The sequence below is a fragment of the Lactuca sativa genome, chromosome 3 (assembly GCF_002870075.4).
Source record: "Lactuca sativa cultivar Salinas chromosome 3, Lsat_Salinas_v11, whole genome shotgun sequence".
NCBI lineage: Eukaryota > Viridiplantae > Streptophyta > Magnoliopsida > Asterales > Asteraceae > Lactuca > Lactuca sativa.
Window position 1 is genome coordinate 76095169 of NC_056625.2, and position 20051 is coordinate 76115219.

Consider the following 20051-nt stretch of genomic DNA (forward strand, 5'->3'; position numbering starts at 1 on the left):
TCTAACTATCTTAACTCGAAAATAGTTTGCATTAACTTTCAAGTGGAACTATCACAATATGAAAGTAATGGGAAAATGTAAGTACCCAGTTGTCTTTTGAATTGACATCCTGATGAACTAATTACCTTAAAACATGTTTGTTTTATAAAGGTCATAATGTGAAGGCTAGTTCCCGTACTAAACGCTCTCCCTGTCAAAAGATTATGGGAGCCAAACGCAACTTCAGCAAACGAATTGCTAGGCCGTGTAATCCGCATTAAAGTTATAAGATCATGTATACCCAATTTATTATCACCTTTTGTTTAGAACAATGCGTTAGTGATCATTGGTATAGTTAGATCCTGTAGTTGTTCTCATGCTATAGAACCTTAGTAAGTTCGTTCTGTCATAGTATCTTAGTATGTTCCTTCTGTTATCATGTATAGTGTATAGTATGACTCTCTAATGTATTGTATATACCTCCCTGTTTCTCTTTATAGTGTGCTCTAGTATCTAGTATGAACTGAACCTCTAAACTATACTGTAACAACGGAAATTTTAACACAAAATTTTCATTTCTAAAAATGTATTTTCATCCAAAACAAGGCATAAATATCCAACGTATCATGTCATAATACAATCACATAAATCCCAAGATCATAAATCATCCATCAGTGTGTACAGATCACGTCGGCGCCTTCCCACGGTCCTCGCTAGTACCTGAAACACATACGAAACAACTGTAAGCATAAATGCTTAGTGAGTTCCCCAAAATACAACCTACGCACATACGCCTTTCCAGGCCCTGACCTTCCGGTCCATGTGTCTCAGGGGACTTCCGTCCCGACTAGGTAAACCTTCCGGTCCTACCCACGCCAACCTTACGGTTCACATTACAATGCCTTCCGGCCCATATCAAGCATATCATACATAGCACATATAACAATTAAGTTATCACATATAGCACATATGTCTCATACCATATCCGACCTTCCGGTCACACAGTCAAACCCTTCCGGGTATAGTATAGTGAGAAGACTCACCACGTGAATATCGATAGCTAGCAAATCCCGAAATCACACGTGCTCGATCCTCCGAGCTACAATCTCCCTATATCATCATACGTCTCTTATTAACATTTTTACCACTAAGGTTGACTACCCTTTAAGTCAACACTAGTCAACTCTCGGTCAACGGTCAACTTTGACCGGACTCGGCGAGTCTAGACGTTTTCACCAACCTCTCTAGGATTCCCTTTTGACACGTCGAGTACTCCCCCTGATCATCGGACTCGGCGAGTCCATGCCATGCAATCACTCAAACTTGCTTCTAAGATCAGATCTGCTCCAACAATTCATAGATCTGGCCTTCCTAGACTGATTCAACACGTAAAGTCCTTATCTTGGTGTTTAAAACACACCCCATGGCTCATAAATGGCATTTTGAACTAAGGCATAAGGATTCCAATCCAAAACCTCCATTGATTCACAAAAAGCTTGGGCAAAGGGACACTCTGGACCTCCAAGGGTCCAGATCTATGGTCTAAATTGCTTAAGGGACCAAGGGAGCACTAGATCTAGCCACAAAAGGGCTCAACAAGCCCTAAATCAATGAAAACATCAACATAGCAGAGGATAGCTCGAAGATATTACCTCAAATGCGATGCTTTGGACCCCAAACTCTCAGGAAGTGGCTCCTCTTGCCTTTCCTTAGCTGATCCTCCCTTTTCCTTGCAAGATGACACCTCCAAGATCAATAATGGCCTCCTACCATGCTCCAAACGCTCACACTCAATTAGGGTTTCACTCAAGGGACTGGTGAGCACAAATGACGGCCATAAGGCCCTTTAAATAGGTCCCAAACCCGAGAAATTAGGGTTTCATTAAACAGCGCAGACTCGCCGAGTCCATACCTTGGACTCGCCGAGTCCAGGCGCGAACCCGCGTCCAGATCCGCGATCCTACTCGGCGAGTCTGAGCTCCAACTCGCCGAGTCCCCTCTCAAAACACCAAAAACATAAACATAAAAGATACCTGGAAATCCGGGTTGTTACAACTCTCCCCCACTAGAACTAGACTTCGCCCTCGAAGTCTCGCTCTGAAAATAGCTCTGGATGCTGCTCACGCATCTCACGCTCCGGCTCCCAGGTCATCTCCGATCCCTTCCGATGTTGCCACTGAACCAACACTAGAGGTACCTCCTTGTTCCTTAGAACCTTGATCTTCCGATCTCTGATGGTCACTGGTCTCTCGGCATAATTCAGGCTCGCATCCACCTGAATATCCTCTAATGGAACCACTGCCGACTCATCGGCTATACACTTCCTCAACTGCGACACATGAAAAGTGTCGTGAATCTGCCCCAACTCTGCTGGCAACTCCAAACGATAGGCTACCCGGCCTACCCTCGCAATCACACAAAATGGTCCAATATACCGGGGCCCCAACTTGCCCCACTTCCTGAACCGGATCACTCCTTTCCAAGGAGAGACCTTCAGGAGAACGAGATCGCCGACCTGAAACTCAAGCTCGGATCGACGTCTGTCCGCATAACTCTTCTGTCGGCTTTGGGCGGTTAACAACCTCTGTCTGACCTGCTGAATCTGCTCTGTCGTCTGAAGCACGATCTCTGTACTGCCCATCACCCTCTGCCCAACCTCTCCCCAACAAATGGGGGTCCGACACCTCCTCCCGTACAACAGCTCAAAGGGCGGCATACCAATGCTCGAATGATGGCTATTGTTGTAGGAAAACTCTGCTAAGGGTAAATACGCATCCCAGCTACCCCCAAAATCTAACACACATGCTTGGAGCATGTCCTCAAGCGTCTGAATCGTCCGCTCACTCTCGCCGTCTGTCTGGGGATGATATGCGGTACTAAAATGCAGTCTAGTACCCAACTCCTCATGAAATTTCTTCCAGAATCTGGAAGTGAAACGCACATCACGGTCCGAAACAATCGAGATCGGCACCCCATGCCAAGATACCACTTCCCTCACATACATCTCTGCCAACTTTTCCGCTGAAGAACTCTCACTGATGGCAAGGAAGTGAGCGCTCTTCGTCAACCTGTCCACAATCACCCAAATTGCATTAACTCCTCTGGCAGTCCTCGGCAATTTGGTGATAAAATCCATGGTGATTTGTTCCCACTTCCACTCGGGAACCTCCAATGGCTGCAACTTGCCATGCGGTCTCTGGTGCTCGGCCTTAACCCTACGGCAGGTCAAGCACCTCTCAACAAACCATGCGACGTCCCTCTTCATGCAGGGCCACCAATATTCTTTCCTCAAATCCAAATACATCTTCGTAGCCCCCGGATGGATCGAAAATTTTGACCGATGAGCCTCTTCCATCAAAGTAATATGCGTACTGCCCACAAACGACACCCAAATCCGACCCTGAAAAGTCATAAACCCTCGCCCATCCGTAACGAACTCCGAAACCAACCCAACGACTCGCTCCTTCTTCTGCATCTCCGATTGCACAGCCTCGGCCTGTGCCCCACGAATGGCATCCAGTACCGGAGCTATCACGGTCAATCTCAAACATATATCCCGCAGAGGAGTGCTCTCCGCCCTGCGGCTCAACGCATCGGCTACAACATTAGCCTTGCCTGGGTGGTACAAGATCTCACAATCATAATCCTTGACCACATCCAACCACCTCCTCTGCCGCATATTTAGGTTGGGTTGATCCATCAAGTACCTCAAACTCTTATGGTCCGTGTATATCGTACACCGAACGCCATACAAGTAGTGACGCCAAATCTTGATGGCGAACACTACTGCCCCCAACTCTAGATCATGAGTGGGATATCTCGTCTCATGAGGCTTCAGCTGCCTTGATGCATATGCTATCACATTCCCCCTCTGCATCAGTACCGCTCCCAGCCCCAAAATCGATGCATCACAATATACTACAAAATCCTCCATCCCTTCCGGGAGAGCTAATACCGGGGCTTCGCACAACCTTTGGCGAAGTGTCTCAAAGGAGGTCTGCTGCTCGGGACCCCATGAAAAAGCAACACCCTTCCGGGTCAACCTGGTGAGTGGCACTGCGATCTTGGAGAAATCCTTGATAAATCTCCGATAATACCCAGCCAACCCAAGGAAGCTCATGATCTCAGAGGGTGACTTCGGCACCTCCCAATTCATCACCGCCTCAATCTTGGCCGGATCGACCAGTATCCCTTCCTGGTTAACAAGATGTCCTAAGAACTGGACCTCCCGTAACCAGAAATCACACTTGGAGAACTTTGCATAAAGCTTCTCCGATCTCAGGACCTCAAGGACCTCCCTCAAATGCTCCTCATGCTGCTCTCTAGATCTTGAATATACCAGAATATCATCGATAAATACAATCACCGATCGATCCAACATCGGCCTGCATACTCTGTTCATGAGATCCATGAACACCGTCGGGGCATTGGTGAGCCCAAAAGGCATCACCACAAACTCATAATGTCCATAACGCGTCCTGAATGCTGTCTTCTGGACGTCCTCATCCCGCACTCTCACCTGATGATATCCAGACCTCAAATCGATCTTGGAGAACCAAGATGCTCCCTGCAACTGATCGAACAAATCGTCGATCCTCGGTAATGGGTAACGGTTCTTGACCGTCAACTTGTTCAACTCCCGGTAATCAATGCACATCCGGTGTGAACCATCCTTCTTCCTGACGAACAAAATAGGTGCTCCCCACGATGAGCTGCTCGGCCTAATAAATCCCTTCCCCAGCAGCTCCTGGAGCTACGAGGATAACTCTTGCATCTCTGGAGGTGCAAGACGATAAGGCGCCTTAGCGATAGGCGCGGCCCCCGGGACCAAGTCGATACTGAACTCCACTTGCCTCACAGGAGGCACACCCGACAACTCGTCGGGAAAGACATCAGGAAACTCACGCACCACCGGAACCTCCTCAACTGAACTCGGCCTCTCGGAAGTCACTCGCATATCCATCACATACGCCACAAAACCTTACAGCCCTGCTGTAGACACTGCCTCGCCCTAGCGGCCGAACAAAAAGCTGATCCCGAACGTGTACCCTCATCGTACACCGAAAGAACTCCCCCACTAGGGTCTCGTATAGTCACCAACTGACGCTCGCAGTCGATAACCGCGCCGAATCTGCTCAACCAGTCCATGCCCACAATGACACAGACATCACCCATCGCAATAGGAACCAGATCAATCGGAAACTCAACCCCGAAAATCTCTAACACACATCCACGGAGAACCTCCGTGGCACAAATCACTCTCTCGTCAGCTATAGAAACTCTCAGAGGCCGACTCAACGGCTCACGGCTAACACTGATATGCTGACTAAAGGCCAAAGATACAAAAGACCGACTCGCACCTGAGTCAAATAACACTAAAGCAGGTACAGAGTTCACGAGGAAAGTACCTACACATAACATAACATAAGCATAGTATCTCAACATCAAAATAAATACATGAAATAAAGCATACCTGCCACAACATCAGGCGCAGCGCGAACCTCCTCCGCAGTCAACTGGAAAGCTCTCCCATGAGCCCTCGGGGCCTCGGCCTTCACTGGTCAAATCTCAGTAGCCCTGGCAGCAGGTGCAGATGCCTGATGAAGCTGAGGGCACTCGGCCTTCCGATGGCCGGTCTGGTTGTAATGAAAGCAAACCATAAACCCCTTGGGGCAATCCCTAACGATGTGCCCCTCCTTGCCACACCTGTAGCAAGCACCTGCTCGACATGTCCCCTCATGACCCTTGCCGCACTTTCCGCAAGTGCGGCCCTTCAGACCTCCCGTCCTTGAATCGGCGGACTTAGTCCGCTTGGCTGCCGGCTGAGACTGAGCTGGCCGCCGATCCACCCGTTGAGACTCGGCCTCCTCCCTGGCCTGGGTCTCCAACTCGATCTCGCGCTTCCTAGCATTCGCATGAAGCTCAGCAAAGGTATGATACGTTGAGTTCGACACGAACTCCCGGATATCCCTTCTCAACACCCCCAAATACCGGCTCATCCGAGCCTGCTCTGTGGACACCTGCTTAGGGCAGAACACCGCCCTCTCATGAAACTTCCGCGTGGTCACCACAACTGAATCAGTACCCTGCTTGAGGGTCAAGAACTCCTGAACCAACCGTTCCCTCTCCACCGGGGGAACGTACTCGTCTCTGAACATAGAGGTAAACCTCTCCCACGTCACAGCTGAAATCTCTGCCAAAGTGAAGTTCGCCGTCACGAACTTCCACCAATCCTTCGCTCCCAGACGGAGTTGGTTCAAGGCGAACCGTACTCTCAGATGCTCCGGACATGAACAAGTGTAGAAGCATCCCTCGATATCAGCAATCCATCTCATCGCAGCGATCGGATCCTGCGTCCCGTCAAACTCAGGTGGCTTCATGTTGCTGAACTCCCGAAACAACAACGAGTCACCTCCCTGAGGTCTGGCAGCGGCCACAGCTGCGGTAGCTGCAGCGGCTGCAGCCTCAGTCAACGCGGCGTACCGCTCATCAAAGGTCTCCATCAAAGTGGTCTTAATAGACCCAAACATCTCCGGAATCTCAGCCCGGATCGCTGCAGCCACCTCCTCATGAATCATCTGACGAATCTCCTCGTCACTCACACTGCTCGTACTCGGTCTGTGGCGTGGTCCAACCATGATGCCTCTGAAATACAACATAGAACTATCAGAGACTCTATCGAGCATAATCGCACTCGATAACGCAACCCTACTCAGTCTCCGATACCCAGGGATTCTTACTTGGGTCGCCCACTGACCCGGTGTCTTCGGTAGTACGGGCCCAATACTACCGACCACACCACATCAGCATCCATCCCAAGTCCTCCTCCCCAAACCCCGGATCCTGAGTACTCTACTCTTGTTGTGCACTAACCACCCGCTCGCTCACAAAGCATCTCATAGCAACAGACTTCCCTAGACTAAGGCATCACAAATCAGGCCACTCTAGTCCTATCATGAATACCTAGTCTTCTAGCATGCATAACAATTCATATCATATCATATCTCTTAACACATCATTGTAAGGGTATTTAGGGGATCTTTACCGTTCGGGCGCTGGCTGATCGTACACACTGCTTCATTTTTGTTTACCACAAAATCCTTTATAAAAATTTTATGCCTTTGTTTTTAAAAGTTTTCCTCAAATCCTCGGTTTGAGTTCAGTTACGCCCGAAGGTGTACCCGAATCCCTCAAACCAAGGCTCTGATACCAAACTGTAACAACGGAAATTTTAACACAAAATTTTCATTTCTAAAAATGTATTTTCATCCAAAACAAGGCATAAATATCCAACGTATCATGTCATAATACAATCACATAAATCCCAAGATCATAAATCATCCATCAGTGTGTACAGATCACGCCGGCGCCTTCCCACGGTCCTCGCTAGTACCTGAAACACATACGAAACAACTGTAAGCATAAATGCTTAGTGAGTTCCCCAAAATACAACCTACGCACATACGCCTTTCCAGGCCCTGACCATCCGGTTCATGTGTCTCAGGGGACTTCCGTCCCGACTAGGTAAACCTTCCGGTCCTACCCACGCCAACCTTACGGTTCACATTACAATGCCTTCCGGCCCAAATCAAGCATATCATACATAGCACATATAACAATTAACTTATCACATATAGCACATATGTCTCATACCATATCCGACCTTCCGGTCACACAGTCAAACCCTTCCGGATATAGTATAGTGAGAAGACTCACCTCGTGAATATCGATAGCTAGCAAATCCCGAAATCACACGTGCTCGATCCTCCGAGCTACAATCTCCCTATATCATCATATGTCTCTTATTAACATTTTTACCACTAAGGTTGACTACCCTTTAAGTCAACACTAGTTAACTCTCGGTCAACGGTAAACGGTCAACTTTGACCGGACTCGGCGAGTGCACTATGGCGACTCGGCGAGTCTAGACGTTTTCACCAACCTCTCTAGGATTCCCTTTTGACACGTCGAGTACTCCCCCTGACTCAACGAGTTCCACCTGGAAGAATCGCGGGGCCACCCCGACTCAACTCGCCGAGTCTCAAGAACAACTCGGCGAGTCCCAGTTCAACTTAGACCACCTGCCAACCCTCTCTGACTCGCCCTGACTCACCGAGTCGACCTATGACTCGACTGGACCACTCACTGGGCGATCTGAGGGCAATCTTCAAGATACTCGTCGAGTCTGATCATCGGACTCGGCGAGTCCATGCCATGCAATCACTCAAACTTGCTTCTAAGATCAGATCTGCTCCAACAATTCATAGATCTTGCCTTCCTAGACTGATTCAACACGTAAAGTCCTTATCTTGGTGTTTAAAACACACCCCATGGCTCATAAATGGCATTTTGACCTAAGGCATAAGGATTCCAATCCAAAACCTCCATTGATTCACAAAAAGCTTGGGCAAAGGGACACTCTGGACCTCCAAGGGTCCAGATCTATGGTCTAAATTGCTTAAGGGACCAAGGGAGCACTAGATCTAGCCACAAAAGGGCTCAACAAGCCCTAAATCAATGAAAACATCAACATAGCAGAGGATAGCTCGAAGATATTACCTCAAATACGATGCTTTGGACCCCAAACTCTCAGGAAGTGGCTCCTCTTGCCTTTCCTTAGCTGATCCTCCCTTTTCCTTGCAAGATGACACCTCCAAGATCAATAATGGCCTCCTACTATGCTCCAAACGCTCACACTCGATTAGGGTTTCGCTCAAGGGACTGGTGAGCACAAATGACGGCCATAAGGCCCTTTAAATAGGTCCCAAACCCGAGAAATTAGGGTTTCATTAAACAGCGCGGACTCGCCGAGTCCATACCTTGGACTCGCCGAGTCCAGGCGCGAACCCGCGTCCAGATCCGCGATCCTACTCGGTGAGTCTGAGCTCCAACTCGCCGAGTCCCCTCTCAAAACACCAAAAACATAAACATAAAAGATACCTGGAAATCCGGGCTGTTACATATACCCCTTATAGTTTACTAGTATTTTACTTAAACTGTTATTGAAAAGACTCATGTTACTACTAAGTTATGCTTGTACTTTAAAACCGGAGTTTTGTTAAACAATAAAGTAACATAACTTTAAAAGAGTTTTTGAAATGTTTTGATCACTTATAAAAGACATAAGCAATCTTTTCAAATATGTTTATAACAAACATTTACACAATTATCATTGTGTTCATCTTGTATCCCCCCCCCCCTAAAAGCATTTAACACAGTTAAAATATTCATTACGGGGTATGAACTCACCTGATGTGGGTGATTCAAACGACTATGCACGTAAGGATGAGAAGTTCCACGAATGAAGTCCCGAGTCACAAACGAGTCCTAACTGACATATAATGGCATAAATTGGCATGAATTTAGTGTTTAAAAGCAACTAACATGCAAGGAAACAACCTTAGGGAGAAGGAAACACTTGAAATGAAGTGTTGAATCACATGTGATTGACAAAAAGGGAGTTTACGGCCACTGAGTTCACAGTCATAGAGTTTACGGTCCTAAAGGTTTACGGTCTAGGGTGTTTACGGTCTAGGATGTTTACGGTCAAGGAGTTTACAACCATAAACTCCTGGAAAATCATGCAAAACGGTTGTTTCTTGGTGCATATTCAGAGTTTCGAAGGTATATGGAAGGATACTAACAATTTGGAAGTTTGAAGAGGAGTTCACGGCCCAAGAACCACTATGTGTTCTTTGTGATCTTGAAGATCAAACCCAAAATCGAAGTTAGTGGATGAAATCAGAGGGTGAATCAAGAAGAAAAGATGTATAAAATCATAGAGTGGAAGGAATTACTTACATTTTCGAGGATTTGAGGGATGATCCTTTGATACTTGAGAGAGAAATTGAGTTTCTAGAGTTGTAAAGGGAAGAAATGATCAAAATGATCATAAATTATATATATATATATATATATATATATATATATATATATATATATATAAGAGGGAGTTTACGGTCACTCTGACCTTAAACTCATGGATCCTGACTGTAAACTCATTATGAAGAGGTTTACGGTTTGCTGGATGGCTTAGAACTTCTGCTGATACTTCCAAACACATATTCCATGAGTGTACTAGGCTAAACTCCTTAGAATGACCTTTAACAAGGCTATAACTCATTACAAGTGAGTCTGACATTCAGTTGAGTTGACATTAGAATTCATCCATTGGATGTATAAAGCTAGGATCGTGATCCGTGTGATATGTTCAACTTCAGAGAGTGGGATGAAGGAGTAAGGATTGGTGAACCGGGTATCTATTTTTTTATGCATCATTTACATGTAAACAATGCTTAATAAGTTGTTTCTAAGACAATTTTTTAAGAGATGCAACATTTTGTTGTACATCAAGCTTTAATAATTGTATTTAAGACATATAAGATATATGTATTATAATATAGTATATAAGTATATATATATATATATATATATATATATATACTTATATTGATGAGATTAAAACTTAATCTTGAAGATCGATTAGATCTTAAATAGGTAAATAAATATTAAACAGCAAGAACACGAAAATGAAGAACAAATCAAGAATGAATCAAACGAGTCGAATGATTAAAATTAAACCCTCAGAAGAGCTCGATCAAGAACATCAACTGTAGAGGGTTGGAAGGTTTACAAGAACGATAAAGAAAATCAAAGCTATCGTAATTCTCTATCTTGTAATCTAGATCGTTAACCTCATTATGCATGCAAGCATAAACTTATATAATAAACCTAACAGGCTCTCGGTTGGACAGGCCCAAACCGGAGTACAAAATAAATGGTCTAACAGTCGAGCCCAATGACGCAATCTTCAAACGAATCTTTAACCCAACAATCTCCCCCTTTGCGTCAATTGGAGCGAAATCTTCACTTGTTACTAGGGCCAACAGCAGCAGGTACCTTCTTCTTCACAGTCTGAAACAGACGAGAGATCAGAGCAAGTATCGTCTGCCTGAATATGATGTACCATTGGATCATGTCGTTGAAGTACTTGACATCGTCTGCTGCATTCTCTTTACACCTTTGAATGATCGACAACACGTGCTCTAGGCAAGCAGTGGTGTAAAGATGTTTGTCAGCTAAAGCAAAGAGACATTTATGTCCTTCTGCTCTAGTGAACATGACCGAATTGCGTCTCGGGTCGATCTTGCCCATTTTCATTTGATTGAGATCACTGGCCGATCCCACAGGAGCTATCTTTGGTTTCTTCTTGAAGGCTGTGGCTACCTCCTGATCCATTAGGGCTACCTCCATGATGTAACAGACTAACATCCTTTTGAGATGGTCTATAATCGGACCATATTCAGCTTCATTCGTCAAGAGGATGTTATGCAAAACGATCCAATCATGAGGATTTAGGTTCGGTAGATCTGCCAGGGATATAAGATGTTCAGTTCTTGCAGACCCTCGTATCACCTTGAACCGAACATTAATGAATCTTCCTTCGGTATAAGGCTTCAAAACCCGAACATTCACTATCTTCTGGGCGCTCCATGTTTGATACTGAGGATGAGCAGCCTTCAGATAGAATTCGATCAGCTCCCTATCAACCTCAGGATTAGGATGAGGGACTTCAAAAATATTGGAGAAGGCGTGGAAGATAAACGCCTTTCGAGTCAACGACATATCGAACTGCGAATCGACAGAATTATAGCAGTCGAAGGAGATCACCGGCTCGAGCCATAGGATGCTAGGAGTATCTATGGCCTCCTTAATCATTCGCTCCCGAGTCCAGGCAAGGAAGAGAGTCTTCCTGCTCTCAAGGAGATCGTGGGCTTCTTTCTTCTTGCGTTCGGCTTCTTCAGCCTCTCGCGCCACACGATTGATATCATCATCAACATTGCGACTGTTTTTATGTTTCAACATGTCCGCAATGGTTTCTGTATCTTCATCTTCATCTGCTTCCTCAGCTATGTTCTTCCCTTTATCCTTCACACCCGAACCCAAAGTTTGACCTGTCGGAGGTGGTTCGGTTGTGTGAGCAGCTTTGGAGGAAGGAGGTGGTTTCGATCCGGAGTTCTTCCCTTCTCCCCCTTGTTTCGGATCGGACACGAAACTAGGTAAGCCTTCGATTTTGCTGAGAAGGTCCATGGCAGGAGAAAGTTTTTCAGCAAGGGTTCGCCTCACCGAATGATTGAGAATCGGATCGTGTGCTTCTAGGATGTTAGATAGGGCAGCGTGTACATCCGAAACACATGTCTTTATAACCTCCCGTTCGGATCGAAGAGCTTCAAGCTGTTGCTGTGAGTTTGAAAGCTGAGTGCTCTTGACCTTGAGGGCGGTGGTTTTGCTTGCCATAACGTCCATTAATGAGTTTTCAGCTGCGAGATCCTCTTGAAGCTTAGCGAGGCGCTCATCAATGGAGACACGAAGGGCCGAGTTGTCATCGCTAATGGATTGGCAAAGGTAAGCGAATGACTGTAACTCCGTTGAGACGAACTTTGCCAATTGTTGAACGATTGGTTCCAAAGTTGTCTTGGTGGCATCAGCGCTCTCCTGTAAGGACTTCAACAGGGAAGAGGCGTCTGAGAATAGTTTATCGACTTTTGCGGTCGCTTCCTCACAGGATTTTGTGGAGGCGTTTATTGCTGCAGTGGCTGAAGCTACAGAATTATGCTGAGCCCTGGAGAAGGCATCAACAATCTTCTGAAGTGCGGCTTCAGAGAGAGAGGACTGAGAGTTGGTGGATGACGCAAAAAGTAAGTCAACCTTCTCGTTTAGCTCCTTTAGATGCTTCTTTGTTACTGGAGCATCATCCTTATCGTCAGTTTGAACCTGAAACGGACTAAAGTAGAACGAATCGAAGGTCATGTTTTCACCGCCAAGGAATGGGTTATCTCCATCAGAGGCATGATCTGGAGATGGTGGGGGTGGTGAAGCTGGGGGTGTGGTGGTTTTTGTAGGTTCAGGTTGAGTGTTGGTTGGGGTAGTTTCGGGTGGTGGTTGAGTGAGGGTAGGTTCGGTTGTATGCTGGGTTTTGGTTTGAGGTGGTTCGGTTATGGGTGGGGTTTCGGTTACAGGTGGTGTTTCGGTTTCAGCTGTGAAAATGGGTGGTGGTATAGGGAAAGATGTTGGAGGAATAGTGGTAGTGGGGGTTATGGTGGGAATGGAAGTAGGGATTGTTTGAGTGGGTGAAGGAATGGGTGAATTATAGATTTCCATGTCTGGGGTAGGAGATCGGGGTGGAGTGTTGCCTCTTGGAGGGGTTTCGCCTCGTTGAGAGCCGTCCGAATCCGAACTCTCGCCTTCTGAGTCACTCGAAGAGGAAGGGATGATAAGCTTTCGCTTCGGTTGAGTCTTCCTTCTCTTCGGCTGCGGGGATGTTGCAGGTTTGGTTGGTTTCCTCTTCCTAGGAGAAGGACCTTTAGCAGCTTTGGTCACTTGCTTCCCTTTATCCGCCTTTTTACCCCTATGAACAGGTTTGTCAGCATCATGGATGGACTTGAGCATTTCCTGTGTGAGTTCCCTCGGTCCTGACTGTTTGAACTCCTTAATCGTCCTGATGATCCTGCTGTCAGAAGGAACATCGCCGTACATTGTCTCCGGAATAGAGCCAATGAAAGAAAACTTGGATGCATCGGAGACGATGATCTTCGTGGTATGAAAAGTACCAACCGAAGACATCGATGCACCAGCAGCAGTGGGGACGTCGAACTTATCCATTGCCCACTTTGTGATGAGAGTCCAGAACCGGGCATACGACACCTCAGAATGTCGTGAAGAAGAAGAGAGGCTCTGGATGAGTTGTTGCCAGAGAACGAACCCATAGTCAAGATTGACTCCGTTGTAGACGCCATACATAATCGACAAGAACAGTCGACTAGAACCATCAGATCCTGAGCTCCGTTCAGATAAGCCCTTGAAGAGGACTGTGAACATGCCGTTCCACTGCGGCGGCAAGCAGGATTTCTTGAACTTTGCGACAGAGGTGAGCACCTCCGTGTACCCCATATTGTAAAACATGTTGTAAAGATGGCCCACCGGAATCGTCTTCGGATTGATTCTTGAAGGGTCAGCAGCATACCCTAGCAGTGTACCAAATCGTTGCCTTGGAATCGAGGTCTTGTGATCAGACACCTCGAAGAACACCCTGTCGACTGCTTTATCGTAATGAGCAGTCGCATACACCTACGATAGGAGCACCATGGGCACAGACTCAACCCGAGATAGTGTAGGAGCGATTTGCGAGTACTTCAGGCACTCGATGATTGGAAACATGTAAGAATCATACGCCTGAGGTGTTAGGTCAATCACCAAGCACTGTTGAGGACGAATGGGAAGGATGTATGAGGTGGCATGGACGGATGATGATTCTGCCATTGTTGAAGGTAGGAAGAAGAAGATGAACAGGAAAGCTTTAGGGAAATTTTTGCTCTCTTGGAAATCCGGATGCAGTAAAGAGGTAAATGGGAGTGGAGACTGCCTTTTATAGTGAATGTAAGGAGAGAGAAAAATCTGTCCAAATCTTCTATGGAAATACGAAAAGGTTTCCCGGAATGACAGATGCGTGACAGTTAAGGCAGGCGATGATCACGTAGGAGAGAGAGTGTTAGATTCCTAGGAACACGCCACCCAACAAGCGCCGTTTCAGAACAAACCGTTTCAAATCCTCACGCGCCTTTAAGTGCCAGAGAGGAATCGCTTGAAATTCGCACACGCGTCCATTATGTCAGTAAAAGAGTGGGTGTTTCAAATTCACACGCGCCCCTTTTACCAACGGTTGAAATTCAATCCTTTTATTTCCCGCCTGAGTCAGCAACCCTTCGTCTTATCTCTTGAATCGCATCTTTTGAATAAATTGCCCACGTGGATGATTGTTGAGCACGTCTTAATAATTAACCACCAATGCAATAAATCAGCCTGAAATTATTAGAACCAGATTTTTGGAAAATCAAGGATTTTCGTGCTTAGAGTGTAAAAGGAAAGGAAATAAAGCATCTCTTTGTAGGAAGAAATGTGATGTCAATAATGACACGAAACAAATGATCCCGGGCACGAATCTCTTCCTTCAAGGTCAAGAGAGACCTTAAAGTGTTAATGTGGATTCCCGTTGAATTACGATCAAACACTTATTAATAAATGTTGAAAGACTTCTTTTAATTAGGCTACTTCAGGGTGGCTTTCGTTTTGATGCAACAATTCTAATCTTGAAATAAGAAAGAAAGTGATCAAAGGACTTGTGAGACCGGTGTAGTCTGTTGAACAAGTAGGTAGGAATTAATTTTAAATTGGCTTGGAAAATATAAAATCTCGAGAAAAAAAAAATTAAAAACTGGATCCCAGGGGAAGAAACGTTATGGTGTTTAACAATTTCATAGGGATCACTCAAAAAATTAAAAAGTTGAGATTTCAGTAAGGTACATCCGTCGATTCTTTGGTGAAAACTTGAGCAAATTAATTGTTCACCGTCAATTTAGCTTTGGTGTTGAATTTTGGGTTTCACTCAGCTCGTATTAGCACGAAACTAAGATCATAAACACAGTTGTTGTGTAACCATAAACCTCAGTGGTAATTTCTGAGAGTCTCAAGGGTTACGTTGATGAAACGAATGTAATGGAGAAATGTAATGGAGATGGTGTAAGAAAATAAAGTACCTCAGTTGCAAAAAGAAGGACCAAGCAGAAAACTCTTAACTCATGTGAGAAGAGAGTGAGGTAGCTCACAATTAGAATCAATGTGGTAGCCTTATTGGGAAGACAAGGTTTGTTTATACCAGGTCATGAAGGCTATTATTCAAAATCTAATGAGGCTTGGGACATATACAGCAGCATGCTTCTAGGGACACTTAAGTGATCCAACAATTATATCCCCATAAACGAACGAGCACAAATAAAATTAAAAGAGAAAAATATTTTTGGAGTGTTTGAAATAGATAATAAAAAAATAAAAAAAATTAAAAGATAAAAAGTAAGCAAAGAAAATAAGACTTGGAAAGAGTAAAAAAACTTTGGAAAACTTTGAAAAACCGAACCCGAACGTTCGGTTGGTTTCGGTTGGGAAAAATTTAAAAAACCGAACCCGAGCGTTCGGTTGGTTTCGGTTCAAGAAAATTTTGAAAAATCGAACCCGAGCGTTCGGTTGGTTTCGGTTCAAGAAAATTTTGAAAAACCGAACCCGAGCGTTCGGTTGGTTTCGGTTCAAGAAAATTTTGAAAAAACGAACCCGAACCTTCGGTAGGTTTCGGTTTTGGAAAATTTTAGAAAACCAAGGAATTTAGACATGGAATCGGAAAATACTATTAACAATAAGATAAACAACTGTGTACAAGAAATATTCAACCAAGAAAACTACCTTTGTGGTGATGAGCGAGTCAGATGATTTAACCGAACCTGAACGTTCAGTCAATTTCGCTTCTTACGTTTGAGGTTGAGAGGTAGTGTGAGGTACTGACTCCGATTCCATCATACCTAGCCCTTGCAGTATTATGTTGAATGATGCTTCAGGAAGAGCTTTGGTAAAGACGTCAGCCAGTTGATCAGTGGTTCTGACAAAGTGTACTTCGACGTTTCCATCTTCTACATGATCTTTGATGAAGTGATACCTCAGTGCTATGTGTTTGGTTTTAGAGTGTTGCACTGGGTTATGACAGATCCTAATTGCACTTTCAGAGTCAAAATATAATGGGATCTTCTTCATATTGAGTCCATAGTCTCGAAGTTGACTCTGGATCCAAATCACTTGAGAGGTGTAGGATGCAGCGGCTATGTATTCTGCTTCGGCAGTAGACAACGACACGCACGTTTGTTTCTTGGATTGCCAGCTAACCAACTTCCCGTCAAGGAATTGACAGCCACCAGTGGTGCTTTTTCTGTCGAGTCCACATCCTCCAAGGTCAGCATCTGAATAGGCTTGAACGAAGAAGCCTGAGTTGGAAGGATACCATAGACCTAAGGAGGTGGTTCGCTTGAGATAGCGTAAAATGTTCTTCACTGCAAGCATGTGAGGTTCGCGTGGGTTTGCCTGAAATCGAGCACAATAACATACATAAAACATGATGTCAGGCCTGCTAGCAGTAAGATACATTAGTGAGCCTATCATTTGACGATAGAGCGTCATATCAACAGCCGGTTTGTCTAGAGATGGAGTTAGCTTGGTGTCGAATGCCATTGGGACTTTGATTTTGGAGTCTCCCATCATACCAAACTTTGCTAGGAGAGTCTTCGTGTAAGCTTCCTGATTGATAAAGATGTCTTCGGGTCCCTGTCTAATATTTAAACCAAGGAAAAAGTTAATAGGACCCATTGAGCTCATTTCAAATTTAGTCTCCATCAGCTTTCTGAATTCAGCTGTTAGGCTGGGATTCGTAGAGCCAAAGATGATGTCATCGACATAAATTTGAACTATCATAAGGTGGTTACCTTCCTTTTTGCGAAAGAAGGTTGGGTCAACCGAACTTTGTTTGAATTTAGACATCTTTAAGAATTTAGTTAGCGTTTCATACCAGGCTCTCGGAGCTTGTTTGAGGCCATACACAGCTTTATCCAGAATGTAGCAATGATTTGGATACTTTTCGTTCACAAACCCAGGAGGTTGCTCCACATACACGATTTCTTCGAGTTCTCCATTAAGAAATGCACACTTGACGTCCATTTGGAAAACTTCAAAGTTTTTGTGGGCAGCGTAAGCAAGAAATATTGTAACAGATTCCAGCCTAGCTACGGGAGCGAAAGTCTCTTCATAATCAATCCCTTCCTCCTGACAATATCCCTTTACTACCATACGAGCTTTGTTCCTTATAACATTCCCTTCCTTGTCCATTTTATTCCTAAAGACCCATTTGAGACCAACAACCGAGGCATCTGGAGGAGTTGGAATGAGGCGCCAGACTTTGTTCCTTTCAAATTCGTTCAGTTCGTCTTGCATCGCTTGAACACAATCGGAGTGATCGAGAGCAGTATTAACTGTCTTCGGTTCAACTTTTGATACGAATGAGTTAAACATACAAAACTTAACTTTTGAAAATAAGGATGTCTGTTTTGCCTTCAGTTGTGATCGGGTCAGAACCTTTTCGGAGACATCACCAACCACTTGAGAGATAGGATGATCTCTGGTCCATTTGGTAAGAGGAGGATAGTTTGGATCAAAGGTTGGGTCTAGTTCAACATTGATCATTTCTTCTGGCTCGGATTGGCTTTCGTAGTCAAGTGACATATCACCATGCTCCCCCTCGATTGATGAGCTATGAGAAACTTGAGGTTCAGAGGTTTCTTGTGGTGCTGGACTTTCAGGCGTTGATGCACCTTCGGTTGGAGAAGCACTTTCGGTTGCAGTTGGACTTTCGGTAGCAGTTGTAGAGCTTGGCTCCCCCTCAACATGTGAGCTTGGCTCCCCCTCGACTGAAGCATCGTTGGATGGAGGTTCATCAGAATTCGATCCTCCTTCATTCATTCTCTTGGCAGCTTCTTCGACAATTTGCTTCATGTGGTCTACCTTGTTGTCTGCTGCGCCTGCTTCTGAGAGAGTAGCTTTCTCTGGTTTGTCAAAGAGCTCCATAAATTTCTCGTATAGATTAGCGATCGAGACTGTGACTTGGCCAGTTTGAGGAAAGATTTCCCCAGCTGTGTCTTCTTTGGCCTGTAACTTTTTGACATAGCTATCGTCAAAAGTCACGTAATAGGTCTCTTCGATTTTTCTCGAATGCTTGTTTAGGACTCTGTGTGCTTTGGAAGTGAGAGAGTAACCCAGAAAGATTCCCTCATCGGCTTTGACATCGAACTTGTTGCGGTGTTCTTTAGAGTTAAAGATGAAACACCGTGAGCCGAACACATGAAAAAATTTCACATTGGGCTTTCTGTTGTCGAGAATCTCGTATGGTGTGAGCGTGAATCGTTTGTTGAGATAAGACTTGTTCTGTGTAAAACAAGCAGCAGAAATTGCATCAGCCCAAAAATAAAGAGGTAAGGAAGCGAAACTTAGCATAGTTCGGGCAGCTTCACACAAATATCGGTTTCGTCTTTCGACAATTCCGTTCTGTTGAGGTGTGTAGGGAGCTGAGAAGTTGTGACTTATTCCCTTTTCTGCTAGAAATTCTTCAAATTCCCTGTTCTTGAATTCCAGACCATTGTCGCTTCTGATGTTGCGAACGACCTTCTTGAGCTGTACTTCAATCTGCTTGATGAACACTTTCAGCTTATGAGTCGCTTCAGATTTGAACTTTAGAAAGAACACCCATGTAAATCGTGAAAAGTCATCAACAATAACAAGAATATACTTGCTACCACCGATGCTTTCGATAGATGATGGACCACACAAATCAATATGAAGTAATTCGAGTGGTTCAACAACTTTTGTGTTAATTATAGATGGATGAATTTGACGACTCTGCTTCCCCATTTCGCATGCAGCACACAAATGATCTCTGTCGAACTTGAGTAATGGAAGGCCTCGAACATGACCTCCAGTGACAAGTCTGTTGATATCTTTAAAGTTGAGATGAGAGAGTCTTCGGTGCCACAACCAGCTTTCGTCAGATTGAGCTTTTGATAACAAGCATATAGCTGGGTTTCCTTTGATGGGTTTAAGGTTTAGAGGAAACATTTCACCCTTACGCTCCGATTTGAGAATTACTTTCTTCGTCTTCTTTTCAATAATTTCAGAACCTTCATCGTCGTATGAGACTTTGAGACCTGTACCTCCAACAAGCTGAGATACACTGATGAGGTTGTGTTGTAGTCCTTCCACATAAGCCACCTTCCTTATAGTAAAATCACCATTAGTTATCATTCCATATCCCTTTATGGTGCCAAAAGAGTTGTTTCCGAACTTGACGTTGCCACCGTTTGAAAGAGACCTGTATTCCCTGAGCTCTTCTTTCCTTCCTGTCATGTGACGCGAGCAACCACTATCGATGTACCATTCTTCGTCGAACTGCTCGTCACTTATAACCTGCAAAAATTAAGCAGATTTAGGAACCCAAAGTTTCTTGGGTCCACATGAGCTTTTCATAGGAACAGGAATAGTAAGAGAGATGTCAACAAGATATGTTCGTTTTATAAGTGTTGTTTCATCTTTCTTTTTGATGGTAAAGACTTTTATTTTATTAGGATTAGGTGCGTTCGGTTTAGACTCTGGAT